The sequence below is a fragment of the Solanum verrucosum genome, unplaced genomic scaffold (assembly GCF_900185275.1).
Source record: "Solanum verrucosum unplaced genomic scaffold, falcon-dt-bn FXZP01001106.1, whole genome shotgun sequence".
Classification (NCBI taxonomy): domain Eukaryota; kingdom Viridiplantae; phylum Streptophyta; class Magnoliopsida; order Solanales; family Solanaceae; genus Solanum; species Solanum verrucosum.
The window spans coordinates 343,253-360,501 of NW_026019643.1; the positions used below are offsets into that span (position 1 = coordinate 343,253).

At 36.8% G+C, this 17,249-nt stretch overlaps 1 protein-coding gene across 2 annotated transcripts in view; it reads right to left on the bottom strand.

The window, feature by feature from the left end:
- The window catches only part of LOC125826298 (uncharacterized), a 445,897-nt gene that overhangs the window by 102,483 nt on the left and 326,165 nt on the right, over positions 1-17,249 (bottom strand). The gene's annotated exons all lie outside the window — the stretch shown is intronic.

The window sequence follows — 17,249 nt, forward strand, 5'->3', positions numbered from 1 at the left end:
ATTGATCATTGTATATGGTATGTTGATAGCGCGTGCACAAGGAACATGGCGATTGATGAAAATATGTTTGTTACCTTGGACAGATTTGATAGAACCAAAGTGAAGCTTGGAAATGGCGCATTGGTGGAAGCTCACGGTAGAGGGTCAGTAAAATTTCCTACTGACGAAGGTACGAAAATTATTAATGATGTTCTTTATGTGCCAAATTTTGACTCAAAACTTGTTAAGTCTTGCTCAATTGCTTCATAAAAATTATTCTCTTAATTTTAAGGACAAACAATGTGTCATTTATGATCCTAAAGGATGTGAAGTATCTAAAATTAGCATGATTGAGAATTCCTTTCCAATTTCATGCTATTATATTGATGCTTGCTCTTTTAATGTTGAATTGAGTGATATTTGGCTTTGGCACAAAAGGTTCGGTCATTATAATCTTAGCTCACTGGTGTATATGCAATCAAAGGGTATGGTGCTTGAAGTACCCAAAATTGACATGTGTAGAGATGTTTGTTAGTCATGTCAATTTGGTAAAATGCATAGGCAATCCTTTCCTAAAGGAAGTCTTTGGAGAGCTAAGGAAAAGCTAGAGTTGGTTCTACAGATTTATGTGGACCAATGAGGACGGCTTCTTTGAGTGGAAACAAGTATTTTGTTCTCTTTGTAGATGATCTGACTCGAATGACATGGGTCTACTTTCTTAGTAGCAAATATCAAGTGTTTTATGTTTTCAAAGAATTCAAAGCTATGGTAGAAAGGGGGAGTGGCTGTAAATTGAAGTATATTAGATCCGATAATGGAACTGAATATACTTTGTATCAGTTCAACAAGTATTGTAAAGATTTGGGTATCCAACAACAATTCACTGTTAGCTACACTCCACAACAGAACGGGGTTTCTAAGAGGAAGAACAGAACTGTGATGGAGATGGCAAGATGCATGTTAGCAGAAAAGAAGATTCCTAAATACTTCTGGGCAGAAGCAGTCAATACCGCTGACTATTTGCTAAATAGATTACCAACTAGAGCAGCCCAATAAATGACACCATTTGAAGCATAGAAGGGTATCAAATCGTCTGCAAGACACTTGAAGGTATTTGGTTCGGTATGTTATGCACATGTTCCTGATGCTAAACGAGGCAAATTAGATAGCAAGGCAAAACTGTGTGTTAAATTGGGATAGAGTACAGTTGCAAAAGGATACAAATTGTACAATGTTAGTAGTAAGAAGGTGTTTGTTAGTAGAGATCTTGTAGTTGATGAGTCTAGCCACTATGATTGGGATCGAGATACTGTTGTGAAGAACCAAGGTGGGAGTACTTCAGCTACAACTCCAAATCAGCAAAAAGGTGATACTCCCTTTAGTCCTATTGCTAGAACAAAAAACAATTCAGATGTTGAATTGAGGACAAACTCTCCTATTTTGAAGACCAAATCACTAGCAGAAGTTTATGAGCTATGCAATTTTACTCTTGTTGAACCATCCTTATTTGAAGAAGAGGCAAACCACAAGTGTGGATTTTAGCAATGGAGGAGGAACTTGCCATGATTAATAAAAATGATACTTGGGAGTTGGGTGATACAACAGTAGAGAGGAATGTTATCGGTGTCAAATGGGTCTATCGAACAAAGTTCAATCCAGATGTCTCCATCTTCAAGCATAAAGCTAGACTTGTAGTTAAAGGCTATTCTCAGCAGCCTGGGGTGGACTTTGGAGAAACGTTTGCTCTTATTGCGCTGCATGAGACAGTAAGGTTTCTATTCGCTCTCGTAGCACAATACAAGTGGAAAATCTTCCATTTGGATGTCAAATCTTCATTTCTCAACGGATTGCTTGAGGAAGACATTTATGTTGAACAACCTGAAGGTTTTACAGTTGTAGGTGAAGAAGACAAGGTGTACAAGCTTAAAAGGGTTCTCTATGGTCTTAAACAAGCCCCAAGAGTTGGTATAGTAGGCTGGATATTTATTTGCTATCTCAAGGCTTCAACAGAAGCCTAAATGAGCCTACTTTGTACTTCAAAAGGCAATCGGATGGGATGTTGATTATGATATTAGTTTATGTCAATGATTTGATGGTTACAAGTGAAAATCCTCTTGCGATTCAAAAAGTTAAAAATCAAATGCTAAAAGTTTTTGAGATGTCCTATCTAGGAGAAATTAAGTTTTTCCTGGGAATGGAGATATCTCAATCTTGTGAAGGAATTTTCTTGTCCCAAAAGAGGTATGCCTTCAATCTGTTAAAAAGGTTCAAGCTTGACAAGTGCAAAGTTGTTGCAACTCCACTTGTTGTGAATGAAAAATTAATGAAGGATGATGGTGAAGAGAGGGCAGATCCAAAAGTTTATAGAAGTCTTATTGGAAATCTATTGTATCTAACAACTTCTAGGCCAGAAATAATGTTCACTGTCAGTTTGTTATCTCGATATATGCAAAGTACCAACACTAATCATTTTGGAGCCGCTAAAAGGGTGTTAAGGTACATTTGAGGGACGATTAATTATGGAATCTGGTATAGAAATGTGGAGAATGGAGCTCATATTGGCTATTCAGATAGTAATTGGGGTGGATGTTTGGATGATTACAAAAGCACTTCTGATTACTGTTTTTCGTTTAATTCAGGCATTTTTTCTTGGAGCACAAAGAAGCAAGATATTGTAGCACAATCTTCAGCAGAAGGCGAGTATGTGGCTGCTGCATCTACTACAAATCAAGCAATTTGGTTAAGAAAGATCTTGTTGGAATTGTATTTGTTGCCAAAAGAACCAACAGTGATTTGTGTGGACAATAAATCAGCCATTGCGATGGCTGAAAATCTGGGGCAGCATGGAAGAACAAAGCATATCAACATATGGTTTCATACTTTAAGAGATGCTGAGAAGATTTAATGGTGAAGTTAAGTTGGTGCATTGCATCAGTGAAGATCAGCAGGCTGATATTTTGACCAAGGCTCTTTCCACTAAGAAGTTTGAGTTTCAAAGATTGTTGCAACGAGTTTCAATGAAAAATCTTAAGGAGGAGTGTTAGAAAATTAAGATTTGTCTAGAAACTCCTAGATTGTAGATATTTTGTATTAGATATGTTAGAAAAGTAACATTTGTCTAGAAACTCCTAGGATGGAGATATTTGTAGTAGATATATTAGAAAATTAAGTTTTGTCTAGAAACTCCTACATAGTAGATATTTTGTAGTAAGATATGTAGTCTTGATTTAAAATGAGTGGTGGTTAGTGAGCCACATATGTGCATAGTTTGGTGTGAGATATTTTGCTTATTATGTGGTTGTAATTCTCACGCTTTATCTATAAATAAATAGACCATATGTAATGAAACATCTAGTGGAAAAAATTGAACTCAAGAAAACTTAAGCCTTCTTCTTCACTTTCAGATTTTCTGTAGCAATTTACAGCTCTGATTTCCTACTGTTTATACCTTGTAGACCTGAAGTTCTTCTTTCTTTTCGTTGTAACAAATATTAGGTAATTAGATTATTTCTTTAGCATCAACATAACACATGAATCAATAGGAAAAATCACATGATCATCAACCCATGACAACACAATTAATACATCAGGTAAAGTGAATATATGATAATACAACCATTTCTAAACAGATATAGTTGTTGAACAAATATATAATGTAGTTACTTTTAGAGAAGTAAAAAAAAGTGAGGAAATTTTGAAATTTCACATAATCGTTGTATCATGAAAGGGAAAATCAATTAAAAATTTGTTCTTTTACGAAGTACTCTCTAATCTATTATAAGTATTTTTTTCTTCTTTAACTTTGATCTGTATATTACCGTTACGAAAAATGAAGCATAGACTAAACGTTAGCTTTAAATTTACGAAATCTTACAACCTTCCTTTTCCTTATTCTACATATTTATTCCATCACTATTTGTGGTCTTTTGACTTAGTTGAGGGGATTTATTTATTTAAGAGTAATGCACCCAAAGAGATGTATAAGCCATAGAAATGAGGCCAGCAAGTTCTACAGTCACTCTTCCTTCTCCGGAGGATTTATCCCATCACTTTAATTTCATCCAAGTATGAGTCCCCACAACAAAGGTGTCTGGAAGTATTATAATTCATCAGCAAAGCAGAAAGCTATCTCCAAAACAAGTACAGTTGATGGGATAAATGTAGGTGTTGGAGATTTGGGCTTCAACTCAGATCAAAATGATTGATTGGTTGTGTGTGTGCGCACGCGCTAGAGATTGGCAAGATCCTAGAAATCCATTCTGTCTCAACTAGCAAAATTCACATGATCATTAACCCATGACAACACAGTTATACACAAAGCAACCAGATGCTTCTGTCAAAGAAAGTCGTCGACTAGCAAATATCACAAGGGTGTAACTTGCTTTGATGAAAGCGATCTGGATGCTTTGTGTATAACTGTGCTGTCATGGGTTGCTGAGAATGTGATATTTGCTAATCGAGACAGAATGCATTTCTGGGATTCTTACCAATCTCTAGCACACACGCAACCAATCAATCAATCATTTTGATCTGAGTAGAAGCCCAAATCTCCAACACCTACATTTATCTCATCAATAATACTTGTTTTGGAGATAGCTTTCTGATTTGCTGATGAATTAGATTACTTCCAAGCACCTTTGTTGTGGGGACTCATGCTTGGATGAAATTAAAGTGATGGGATAAATCCGCCGGAGAAGGAAGAGTGACCATAGTGATAGAATTTGCTGGTCTCATTTCTATGGCTTATACATCTTGCATTACTCTTGAATAAATAAATCCCCTCAACTAAGTCAAAAGACCACAAATAGTAATGGAATAAATATGTAGAATTAGGAAAAGGAATATAAGATTTCGTAAATCTAAAGCTAACTTTTAGTCTACGCTTATTTTGTCATAACGATAATATACAGATCAGAGGTAAAAAAGAAAACAATACTTATAATAGATTAGATAGGACTCCTTAAAACAACAGATTTTTAATTGATTTACCCTTTCATGATACACAAATTTTGTGAACTTCCAAAATTTTCTCACTTTTTTTTTTCTCCTTTAAAAGTAACTAAATTATATATTTGTTCAACAACTATATTTGTTAAAAAAAATGTTGTATTATCTTATATTCACTTTACCTGATGTATTAGTTCACATCTTCCTAATTTATTTACTTCAAGAGACATTACTAATTATAGAGTTTTTGTGAATACAACAGAAACTAACAACTTCGATTCAGCTTCAATCTTAAATAATGATAATTGAAATAAGAAATTTTATACACTACTTTAGAGTAAGGAGATGTGCAAGAATGATCCCTAAAGCAAATACTCTGAATGTATACCAATCCAGTATACATTCCGCAGTAGGCAAAATCTTACATGTTTAGCTTAAGAAAGTAAAATATTTTTCTTATTTTAGTGGATTCTTTTATATATGTCAGTTTCCTTTGTTATGTGCATATGGTATTGTTACATAATCATGTTTTCTCTACATACATGCGGGAATCTTATAAAATGAACATTCACAATCAGTAAAAGTTATCTCATGCAAAAATCTGAAATAAATCTGAATATAAATAATGTTAATAATAATTTTAAAAAAATTAAACTTCTGAATACTCAAGACTGAACTGACTCACTAGCTTTGTCTCTCTAGGAAGCCTCTACTAACTGAAGATAGGTGTCAGGATAACACCCATGGCTACCTGACTATTCAACTAACAATGACTGAAAATCAAATAAAGTGAAGTAACTAAATTAGATCCCTCCTGATGTAAGGAGGTCTCACCGACTACTGATGGAAAGAGATCTTACTGAACATGTTGCATCAAGAGTACCTGAAACTACATCATAAAATGATGTAGCGTTGAATGACGTCAGTACATGGAATGTATGGTATGTAATATTACTGAATTTAAATACATAACTGAATTGAATACATGAACTGAAAGAAAATAAAAGTTACCTGACTGAAAGTAAAGCACAAACGTGAAATGACATCATTAAAGCTTTACAATAAGATATGCAATCATAGCAAATACTATAATAATATATTTTATTTTTCATGGGGGTTTCTCTAACTGACAACCATCACTATGAACCTCGTAGTGATACAACGTCTCGTCCACATTGCCAAAACCGCCTTATACTCTGCCGGAGCATAGGACATAACTCAAATTATGGATCCACTAAAAAGCCCTCATGAGGTAGGTGAGTAGTCGCCAAATTCTAGAACAATCCTATCTATGTTGGTGGCATAGGTTATAGGGTTTGAGTTATCTCAACTCTTACCCAAATCGGTGATCAACACCACTCCCAAAATATATGCAATAATGCTCATATAATAGTATTCAATTGGTTGAATTAATACTCGAAAGGCCCTCTTTGAGAGTTAACTGAATTTTACTTTACTGATTGAAATGCTTATGAAAACTATTTATGCTCTTCTCGAGATAGTACTTCTTTTCTTAATGCAAAATAATACATTTGGAACCTTTAGTGTTCCTTTATAACTCTTCTCAAATGATGTTTAAAAATATACTTGGACTCACTTTAAATTTCAAAATCAATGCATGGGAATACTTGCACAAAATCTCAATGGATAGGGTTCATGTGATATTATAAGCATGAACAACAACTCAAGAATCAAAATACATAAAGTATCATAATCTTAATGGTTAATTAACCCGAATTCAAAATACGGAAGACAAACCAAACTCAAAATTCATGGAACTTTGGGTAGAACCCTATATTTCTCTCTTTACTAACTGAATTTAGTTGTACAATGTGAGGACAAAATTAGTCCAATACTATGAATAGCCTTACATACCTGATTATGAAGCAATTGGATTGAAAACTTTGGTGGAGACTTCATTTTTCTTGAGCCCGAGGAAGAACACTAGCTTTCTTGAAGTAAATGTTTGATCTTGAAATCTTGATGCTTGATCTTGAGAAAAGAGACTCTTTTATGGAGTTTTTAGATTGGAAGAACTTGGGAAAACCTTGGATTGAAGGCTTCTCTTTGTCTCTTGATTTTTTGACATGGAACTTTTAGGGTTCTGAGGAACCCTGGGTGAGTTTTGATAGAATTTTTAATGTTTAGATTGATGATTATGAAAGGAAAACTAGTTAGTTGAATGATATACTCCTTTAAAACACTCAAAAATGACTTAGAATAGGGCTAAAAAGCTTGGGAAACGACCAAAATAACCCAGGAACACGTGCATCAAGTTTATGAAAAGCAATCACATAAAGAATTCACAGAAGGATCCACAGTCCGTAGAACATTCTACTGTCCATAGTACTGGCCATGAAACAACGCCTTCCTGACAATGCTTCACTGAAACACACATAACTTTTTACTCTGAACTCTAATTAATGCAAACTTGGCGGAGTTGGAAAGAAGACTCATAGACCTTTAATATGATGGGTTATATAGGCTACCTAAATTTTTATATTCTAAAAGATATGATCATTTAAAGTTGACCCAAGTAAAATCTTATATTGAAACTCAACCGGTAAGGAAAATTTCAACTCAATTTTGTGGTAGAGGGTTCTTATGACATTAATTAAACTCCAAATCTATTTCAACGTAACACTAAAAAATTGACATTAACACCTAAGCACAATTTAAGAATCCTCCAGTAGGACCTTATATGCATATAATCAATTGCTCGAGTCTTAACTTAGAAATTTTTGTGGTGTTACAAGTAACTATGAACGCCGGGAGCTCACCCTATTCTTTGAACACCAAAAGTTGCTCCGCATGAACTCCAAATTAATAGAGAGATATCATACATGATCTGCAGAGTGCAGAACCATAGTATGAGTACCAACAAGCAAAAATCAGTAGTCATCTGTAACATCCGGCAATTTGAAATAACTATGAAAAAGCTTGAAATTGGAAATAGTCATTTTTGGAAAAATTTAAAATCTGGAAATTTGGTTAAGTGTGGAAATCAGTGAGTTTTTGGCCAACTTTGAGCGGTCATAACTCCTATATCAGCATGAGTTAGGAGTAGTTCCAGTTATGGTTGTGAAGCTTGTGGAATGATCTTTCCAACGCCGCCGAGTTTGCTCGATTCCGAGTTCGTATGAGTGAGTTATGGCCATTGAAAGTTGGGCAGTTGGCAGGGAATCCGTCCGGAAATTTTAAGGGCATTTTGGTCTTTTCCCTAGCCATTTCTTTTGGGATTATATTGTGTGTTAGGCTGATTTTGGATCATTTTTATCCCATTCTAAAAGAGAAAGAGTTAGGGTTCTTGAGAGTGAAGAAGAGAAGAGGAGAAGAAGAAGAGAAGAAAGAGGAGATCAACAAGTTTCCTTCAAAGATCATCGTGGATCTTCGTCGGGGATGATCCCTTTCATGGTATGTGAGTTCTTTGTGTGGTTTGATCCTTTACCCCACACACCAAGCTCATTTTTATGGTTTGAGAAAAGATTGGAGTTGTTGTTGAAGTTGTTAGTTGTTGTTGATGTTGTTAGTTGTGTTGTTGAAGTTATTGTTGGTTGTGGGACATGATTGGGTTGTGTATTTGAGTTGTAATCCATTGTATGTTGAGAGATTGATGATCCTTAGGGGTCGTTTGGTAGAGTATATAAGAATAATGCTGAATATGATGTATTAGTAATGCATGCGTTAGTAATGCAAGCATTAGTAATGCTTGCATTAGTTATGCTTGCATTATTTCTTATACATTGTTTGGTTTGATGTATTGGAAATAGCAAGCCTTGTATAAAGACTATTAAAAAAATATTTGTTTACAAAAATACCCCCACATTCTTTTACAAAAATAATAATAATAATAATAATAATTATAATTATAATAATACTAATAATAATAATAATATAATAATAATAATTATTATAATTATAATAATAATAATTTATAATAATAATAATTATTATTATTATAATAATTATAATAATAATTATTATTAATAATTAGAATATAATAATAATAATAATAATTATTATTATTATTATAATAATTATAATAATAATTATTATTATAAATTATTATTATTAATAATAATAGAGGGTAGTTTTGTCATTAGTTAATCTAATGCATGCATTAAAACCATTGCATTGCTAATACCTAGAAATCCATGGTATTAGCAATACACACTTTAATACACAATAGAGTGTATAACTAATGCAAGCATTAGTTATACATAGGTTGGAAAAGAGTACCAAACAAGGTACTAGTAATACACAGTGCTAATGCATGCGTTATTTTTCCTAATACACTCTACCAAATGACCCCTTAGTGTTTGGGGTTAAATCCATTGAAGTAAGGATGGTTTAGAGTTGAAGAAAAGAGGGAGAAAAGTCGAATTTTCTGGGCAAGGGATTGGCGCGTCGCGCCTGCCAGCGCGCCCCAAGAGGGGCTCTGAAGCCCAGCCCTTGGGGCGGCGCGCCACTCAGAGCACCAGCAGGTGCCTGCTGAGCTTCAAGGGCTGGCGCTCCGCGCCTTGCAGAGCGCCAAGGACGCCATGTTCCCCCATTCTTTCCATACTTTTTCATGCATGTTCCTAGTATTATACCTATGTTTCCTAGTTGTTTCCAACACTCTAATGTACATTTAAACCTCCCGAACTCATCTATAAATATGCGATTATATGTCTTGAATCCATAATCCAATTCAAGGCGAGTTAGGATCAAAGTTAAGGGAAGTTAGAGTCAAGTCAAGCAAGGTTTAAGAGCAAGTTCAAATAAGTTTTTAAAGTTATTCAAGAGTCTTTATTGAATGTTTTAACTTCATTTAAGGCTCAAGTTTCCAGTCAAGTTAAGTCAAGAGTTTCAAGTTCAGTTAAGAGTTTAAAGTTGAGTTCATTTCTCAAAGTTATTAGAGAACTATGTATTCCCAAGGAAGTTTTAAAGAAATGTTTTTACATTTAAAAAAGGTTGGAAACTGAGATTTCCAAAAGAGCCTTCGGGCTAGTTTTTGAGTAATTATCTCATATCAGCAGGAAGAAATATGTTTTAAAAACATAAGAGTCAGTACATTTTTGGGAGTAGTATCAAGCACCGAATTAGGGGAGCGTTCAAAGAACCCACAGCCCCCATAGAACCATGTTAGCCACCATGGGTAGAAAAGGATCATACTTTTTAGATGAATCCTTTTCAGATTAGACTAGTGGATCCATTAGACAGTTCAGGTCTTATACCTTTGGCCGGGTATAAGATGCTCTGGCAGCGTGAGGTCGATCGTTGTATCATCACTATAGCTCTCACGTGATGGTTGTCGGTTAGAGAAACTCCCACATCAGTTATTGTATTTTCATACACATACATTATTGTATTTTTATATACATCAGTCCATTGTATTGCTATATACATCTCAGGCTTATTATATCTTTGTATACACATAGAGTTTATAGCATGTTTTAAACAATCTTTTTTTATATCGCACTTGTTTTAAATTGCCTTATATTGAAAGAAGTCAGTCAGGTTGAGTTGAGTTGAGCCAGGTAAGCTATTTCATTTTCTTCCAGATTTCCTTCTAGCTTATGTTGCTTAGTTTTCCAACTCGCATACTCGTACATTCCATGTACTGATGCAAATTGGCCTGCATCTTATTATGATGCAGATACAGGTACCCCGGATCAGCATCCTGCACGTCGTTGATCCAGCTGAGCACTCCAGAGTCAGTGGTGAGCCTTCTTGCTTTGCGGAGGACTCGGATATTTTGTTCTCTTAGTTTTGTTCTATTAGGATGTTGTGGGGTTTGTCCCAACATCCATCTCAGTATTGTAGAGGCTTCATAGACAGACAGTCAGTCAGTCAGTTAGTTTGAGTCTATCTTTTGTGTATATATATGTAAATATTCTATTTTGAGACTCGAGTTGCCGTTTTGGCCAGATTTTTTATCAGTTGGTTGTTTTAAAACCTTTCATTGCATTGAGTTATGCTTTTGAGATAAGTTTCCGCTGAGTTAAGAAAGCCAGGCCAAGGGTTCTCTTGGGCCCAGCAATGGTCTCCGAGTGCCGGTCCCGCCCAGGGTGTAGGCTCGGGGCGTGACATCATCAACCATCTAAGCTCCAAAGATAATATAAATATAAATAACAAGTAATAAGGAAGGTAAAATACAAGTAATTAAATAAGAGATATACTATGCTAGACAGGTAATAACGAAAAGAAACAAACACAAAAGATAGGGAACCGAGTCAAGAACTGTCACGCCCCGAGCCTACACCCTGGGCGGGACCGGCACCCGGAGACCATTGCTGGCCCCAGGCGAACCCTTGGCCTGGCTTTCTTAACTCAGCGAAAACTTAACTCAAAAGTACAACTCAATGCAATGAAAGGTTATAAAACAACCAACTGATGCATAACATGCCAAAAGGCAGCTCGAGTCTCAAAATATAATATTTACATATATACATAGATGAGAGACTCAATACTAACTGACTGACTGTCTATGAAGCCTCTACATACTGAGATGGATGTTGGGACAGACCCCGCAACATCCTAATCAAAATAGAAACTAGAAACACGAAATAACCGAGTCCTCCGGAAAGCAAGGAGGCTCACCACTGACTCTGAAGTGCTCAGCTGGATCAACGTCGTGCAGGAGGCTGATCCGGGGTACCTGTATCTGCATCGTCATAAGATGCAGGCCAACTGGCATCAGTACATGAAATGTACGAGTATGCGAGCTGGAAAGCTAAACCACAACTTAAGCTTGAAAATAGTACAAGAGAACACTTACCTTGGCTCTATTCAACTCATGAATAACTAAACTCAATATATAAAGCTATAAGACACATGCAATATACAAAGCTTGTAAAACTCTTAAAACATGACGTAAAAATCATATTTATAATATCATGAAAATACCATGTTTCCTCTCAAGGTCTACTTGTGCAATGTATGAATGAAGTCGCATATCCCCATCCGTACTAAGCAGAACCCTCGAGGAACCATGCTCTTTCTACTGTGGGAGCTTCTCTAACCGACAAACCACCACTATGAATATGAGTGGTGATACAACGTTTTACCTCATGTTGCCCGAGGACCATCATATACCTTGCCGTGATATAGGAAGCTAATGATACAACGTTTTACCTCACGTTGCCTGAGGACCATCCTATACCTGGTCTTGATATAGGAAGCTAACTTTACTAAGTGGATCCATTAGCTTAACTTTCGAGTTCATCTAAAAAGTATGACCCGTTAACTCCCATGTTGGCTACATGGTTCTTATGGAGAGTTGAGTTTAATATGAACTCGCGTCCCCAAATCGGTGCTCGATACTACTCCCAAAATGTTTTTGACTCATAAGTGTTTTAAACACATCTTTCTTTAAATAAGATAATTACTCAAAATCTAGCCCAAAGGCTCACTTGGAAACGATGTTCCTTTTTCTTGAAAACTAGCCCTAAGGCTCTTTTGGAAATCATAGTCCCTTTCTTACTCAAATGTAAAAACATTTAGAAACTTCTTTGGGAATACATAGTTCCCTAATAGCTTTTGAGAAATGAACTCAACTTACACTCTTGACTTAACTTGAGTCTTGAGACTCTTTACTTAGATTGAAACTCTAAGCTCTTTGCTTGACTTGAAACTTGAGTCTAAAAAATGAAGTTAAACGTTCGATGAAGACTCTTGGAAAGCTTGGAGGACTTGTTGAACTTACTTCTTAACATGGCTTGACTTGACTCTAACTTCTCTTTAACTTGATACTAATTTGCCTTGAATTGAACTATGGATTCAAGACATATAATCGCATGTTTATAGATGAGTTCGGGATGTTTAGAAGCACTTTGGGGTGTTGGAAACAACTAGGGAACATAGGTATAACACCTAGGAACATGCATGAGAAAGCATGGAAAGAATGAGAAAGCTTGGCGCTCTTGGAGCTCTGAGAGGCGTGGAGCGCCAGGCCAAAAACTTTAGAGAAGGCCTGCTGGCGCTCTGAGTAGCGCGCCACCCCAAGGGCTGGGCTTCAGAACCCCTCTTGGGGAGCTATGACAGGCGCGACGCGCCAATCCCCTTGCCCAGAAACTCGACTTTTCCCCCTCTTTTCTTCAACTCTAAACCATCCTTACTTCAAAGGATCTAACCCTAAACACTAAGGATCATCATATCCCTCAACATACCATGGATTACAACTCAAAACACAACCCAATCATGTCTCACAACCAACAACAACTTCAACAACACAACTAACAACATCAACAATAACTAACAACTTCAACAACAATTCCAATCCTTCCTCAAATCATAAAATGAGCTTGGTGTGTGGGAGAAAGGATCAAACCACACAAAGAACTCACATACCTTGATAGGGATCACCCCCGACAATTTCCACAACGGAAACTTGTTGATCTCCTCTTCTTCTCTTTCTTCTTCTCCTTCTTCTCTTCTTCTTCTCTCCTTCACTCTCAAGAACCCTAACTTTATCTCTTTAAAATGGAATAGAAATTATCCAAAATCAGCCTAACACACCATATAATCCCAAAAGAAATGGCTAGGGAAAAAGACCAAAATGCCCTTAATTTCCCGGACAGATTTCCCTGCCAACTGCCCAACTTCTAAAAGGCATAACTTGCTCATAAGAACTAGGAATCGAGCAAACTCGGTGGCGTTGGAAAGCTCATTCCACAAGCTTCACAAACATAACTGGAAATACTCCTAACTCATCTTGAGCTGGAAGTTATGACTGCTCAAAGTTGGCCAAACATTCATTTTGTTCCACACTTAGCCAAATTTTCCAGATTTTCCAATTCTTTCCAAAAATGACTATTTCCGATTCTAAGCCTCTTCCAAGCTATTTCAAATTGTCGGATGTTACAAGAACGTACCGGGAAACACAAGCGAACAACCATTCACAAACAAATTATGATTCAAGAGTCGACTACCCAAGTCCAGGAGGGCTAACATCCACAATATGTAGACCACAACCTATCAACTAACCGATCAATATCATAAGAATATAGAATATAATCAAATAATAACCTAACTGGACCCCATAACTCCAAAAGGTACAAGCAACAAACATAACTCAACTACCCCCATAAAATTGTAGGGTGCAAACAATAATCAATTATAATGGTGATAGGTGATGCATATGAATGCAAGATTTGTAGTAGAACCATTAGTAACCAAGTGTATACACCTACCCCCTGTCACGATTAGCGAGGTAGAACTAGTGCATCTCCCTCTTCTTGTACAGTGGAACACACAACCAAAAGGACTCACAAGGGACATAGGAAGCAGTATACATTGCCTAGGCCCAAACCAGGTCTTACAACAAGTCCTTTCAATTGCGGTACCGTAGGTATAAGTAGCCAAACCATGCATGAAAGGACATCGACGTGCCAGCTAGTGAAGTAAAAATTGAGCGCATCCCAGATGCCTCTAATGTTTCAAGTAAAAATGGATCACGTCCTTAACGCCTCATAAATCTCACAATTAGTTTATCAAAATGACCCAAGTGGTATGACTTTCATTAAAACAAGTTTAGAATAGTAACCAAGTGAAAATATCCCTTCTCCATAAATGATAATGATGCAATAATGCATGAATCAGGATCATACTACAAAACACATGAGAATGAACAACCAATGCAATGCATGGCATCACCAACATTCTAACAGGGTACTCACAATTAGATATACAATACCAGACCTACCACACTACCAAAGTGGAGAGTACTAACCTGGAATCCATCTGGTCCCCGACCATGGCGTTGGACCCAACAATATAATCACAAGCTCAATAAGTTATAATAAGCCTACCCTTAATCAATGAGAGAAGAAGTAAAGAAGAGCTTCCAAATCAACAAAAGGGGAGAAAGTAACTCAAAGAACAACACCTTACCCATACACACCGCTCTGGTTTACAACTGAGCACAGCTAAAGGAAATCTATGTCTACAACGAGCCACTAAGGTCTCAAGTACTAAAACAAGATAAACGATCCAATACATGCCCTATATGGAGAAACTAACCACTACAAGGGCGATAAAACACATCTAAAGCTCAACCCTAGCCTAGGGCCACAAGTATCAATCCTAATAAGGATAGATATGCTAAGGCAAACTACAAGCAACGCTAAACTTAGGTCCTTGTCACCCACAATAAGCCCAACATTCCTACGGGAATCTAGAAAAGGTAGAATAATAGAATGAGGTCTAAAACCCAACAAATATAGTACTAATCGCATGTAATTCATACTAAACATTATCTAAGATTCCAAATCAACAAATAGACCGAATCCTACCTCGAAGCCTATAATGCACAGTCTGAATCGACCGTACAAGAGCTATCCACCTTCTAAATGCCTCTGAACAATGTTGCATTACCAAATTATTGTCACCACGTAAATCAGACATTTAGACACAAAATTCACAATAATTAGACACAGACTCAAAAATTAAGTCAAAATGGAAATATGGGACTCGCACTGGAAATCCCAAAACTGACTCCATCAAAAGTTCCTAATCGTCTTACCGAGCATATGTCCCGAAATGGGACACAATTTTGTGCCAGAACAACCTAAACAAGAACATGTAATTTAATTCACTATAAGATATATGGGAGCCCCTTTAGGGAGAGAACTACCTAAAAATGATGCTCCCCTCACTTTCCCAAACACTTCGATGTGTAGCGACACCAATACTGGACGAAACACAGCTTGAATCACCCAAAATAGAGCTCTCTAGCTCAACTTATCCATGCTTGAATATTGGAAGAGATACTGGAAAATAAGCTAAAAGATGAGATATAACATCAGTGATGACCGCTAAAGTGCTCAAGTGGTCGCTAACGCGGTCACTACTAATGTGGTCAGCTTGCCACAAAAGCGGCCCAACTCTTAAATGCACCCGCCACAAAAGTGGCGTCCACGCCGCAAACACGGCTTGTCGATCGCTAAGGCAGCTTCCTCTCCTTCAAAGACTATTGCTAAAGTGCCCCATAGGTGACTAACGCGGCTACTGCAAAAGTGGTCAAGCGCAAGAAAGCTCCAAACATTGAATAGACCCCTAGAACTCATTTAGGGTCCAAACAACACAAACCTAAAGTGCTAGCCACACTGAAATGACATTCCAGACTTAATGGAAACATCAAAACATCCATCAAAGGTAATCACGATGAAAAGTGGATCTCACACCCAAGTTCCATGAGATCGAAAGCCTCGAAATCTGCATCAAAGGTCACTCTAGACTTAACTCGATGTTCTGAAGCTAATAGAACTCTTTGAGTTTTATTCTGAGGCCATTTTCCAAGATTATTATCGAAATCAACCGTACAAACTGTAGAAGCTCCAAAACATGGAAACTTGCACAAAACTCAAATGAACGACTCGATAGATGACTGACAGTCCTAGCAAGTCATTAATGACTTGGGATTACTACAGGAAAGATCTAAACGCTGAAAAGATTGAAAATGGAGGAAATGACCTGGAGGGTCATTGCATTCAACATCACTGAGGCATGGAGAAAGTGCAAGTGTATCAAGGGGTACGCTTAGAGCCATTGCATCTACAAGTTCTTCAACATCACTAAGGCATGAAGCAAGCGCAAGTGTATAAAGGGGTGCACCAGAACCACTGCACTTCCTTCTAACAAAAGACCAAGTACATCAAGATCACCAAGGCATGGTAACCAAGTGCATCAAGATCACCAAGGCATGGTGACCAAGTGCATCAAGATCACCAAGGCATGGTCAAGTGCAAGGGATGCTAGACTATCATCAAGAACTAGGAGTGGTAGAGGGAGAGGTAGGGGAATGGGAAGTGAAATAAGGTGTTTATCAACCACTTGAAAGTTTGTTTACATGTTCTCAAGATAGTACAACACATTATGTAGGCCAGAATACAAATGTTGCACCAAAGGAAACTGCTACTGTCATGAAAGGAAAGGGTGTTGGAAACACAACCCAATTTAGAAGGCCAAGAGTAACTGGAATGGGTGTGTTTCAACCTGAAAATAGTTCCACATCTTTCAATGTAAGTATTGTGATGCATTCATAATGTTTGTTCTCTAATAACTTGATATTTTTTGTTCTCTAATAACTTCAATTCTCTAAAGACTGGAGTACCAAGTAGCATAATATTATCGACTGGACCAAAAAGAGTCTTGAGATCAGCAATTGTAACTAGAGACATTGGTTTCAAACCAACAAGTGGATTGAAGTGGAAAGAAAATCAAGCAATCACAACAAGAAGGCTTCAGGAGATTAGAGATCTTTCAAACTCGAATACTTCCTCCTCTTCATAACCTCAAGACTCATGAAATCTATAATGTTGATATCAGTGGTGTTTGTTTAG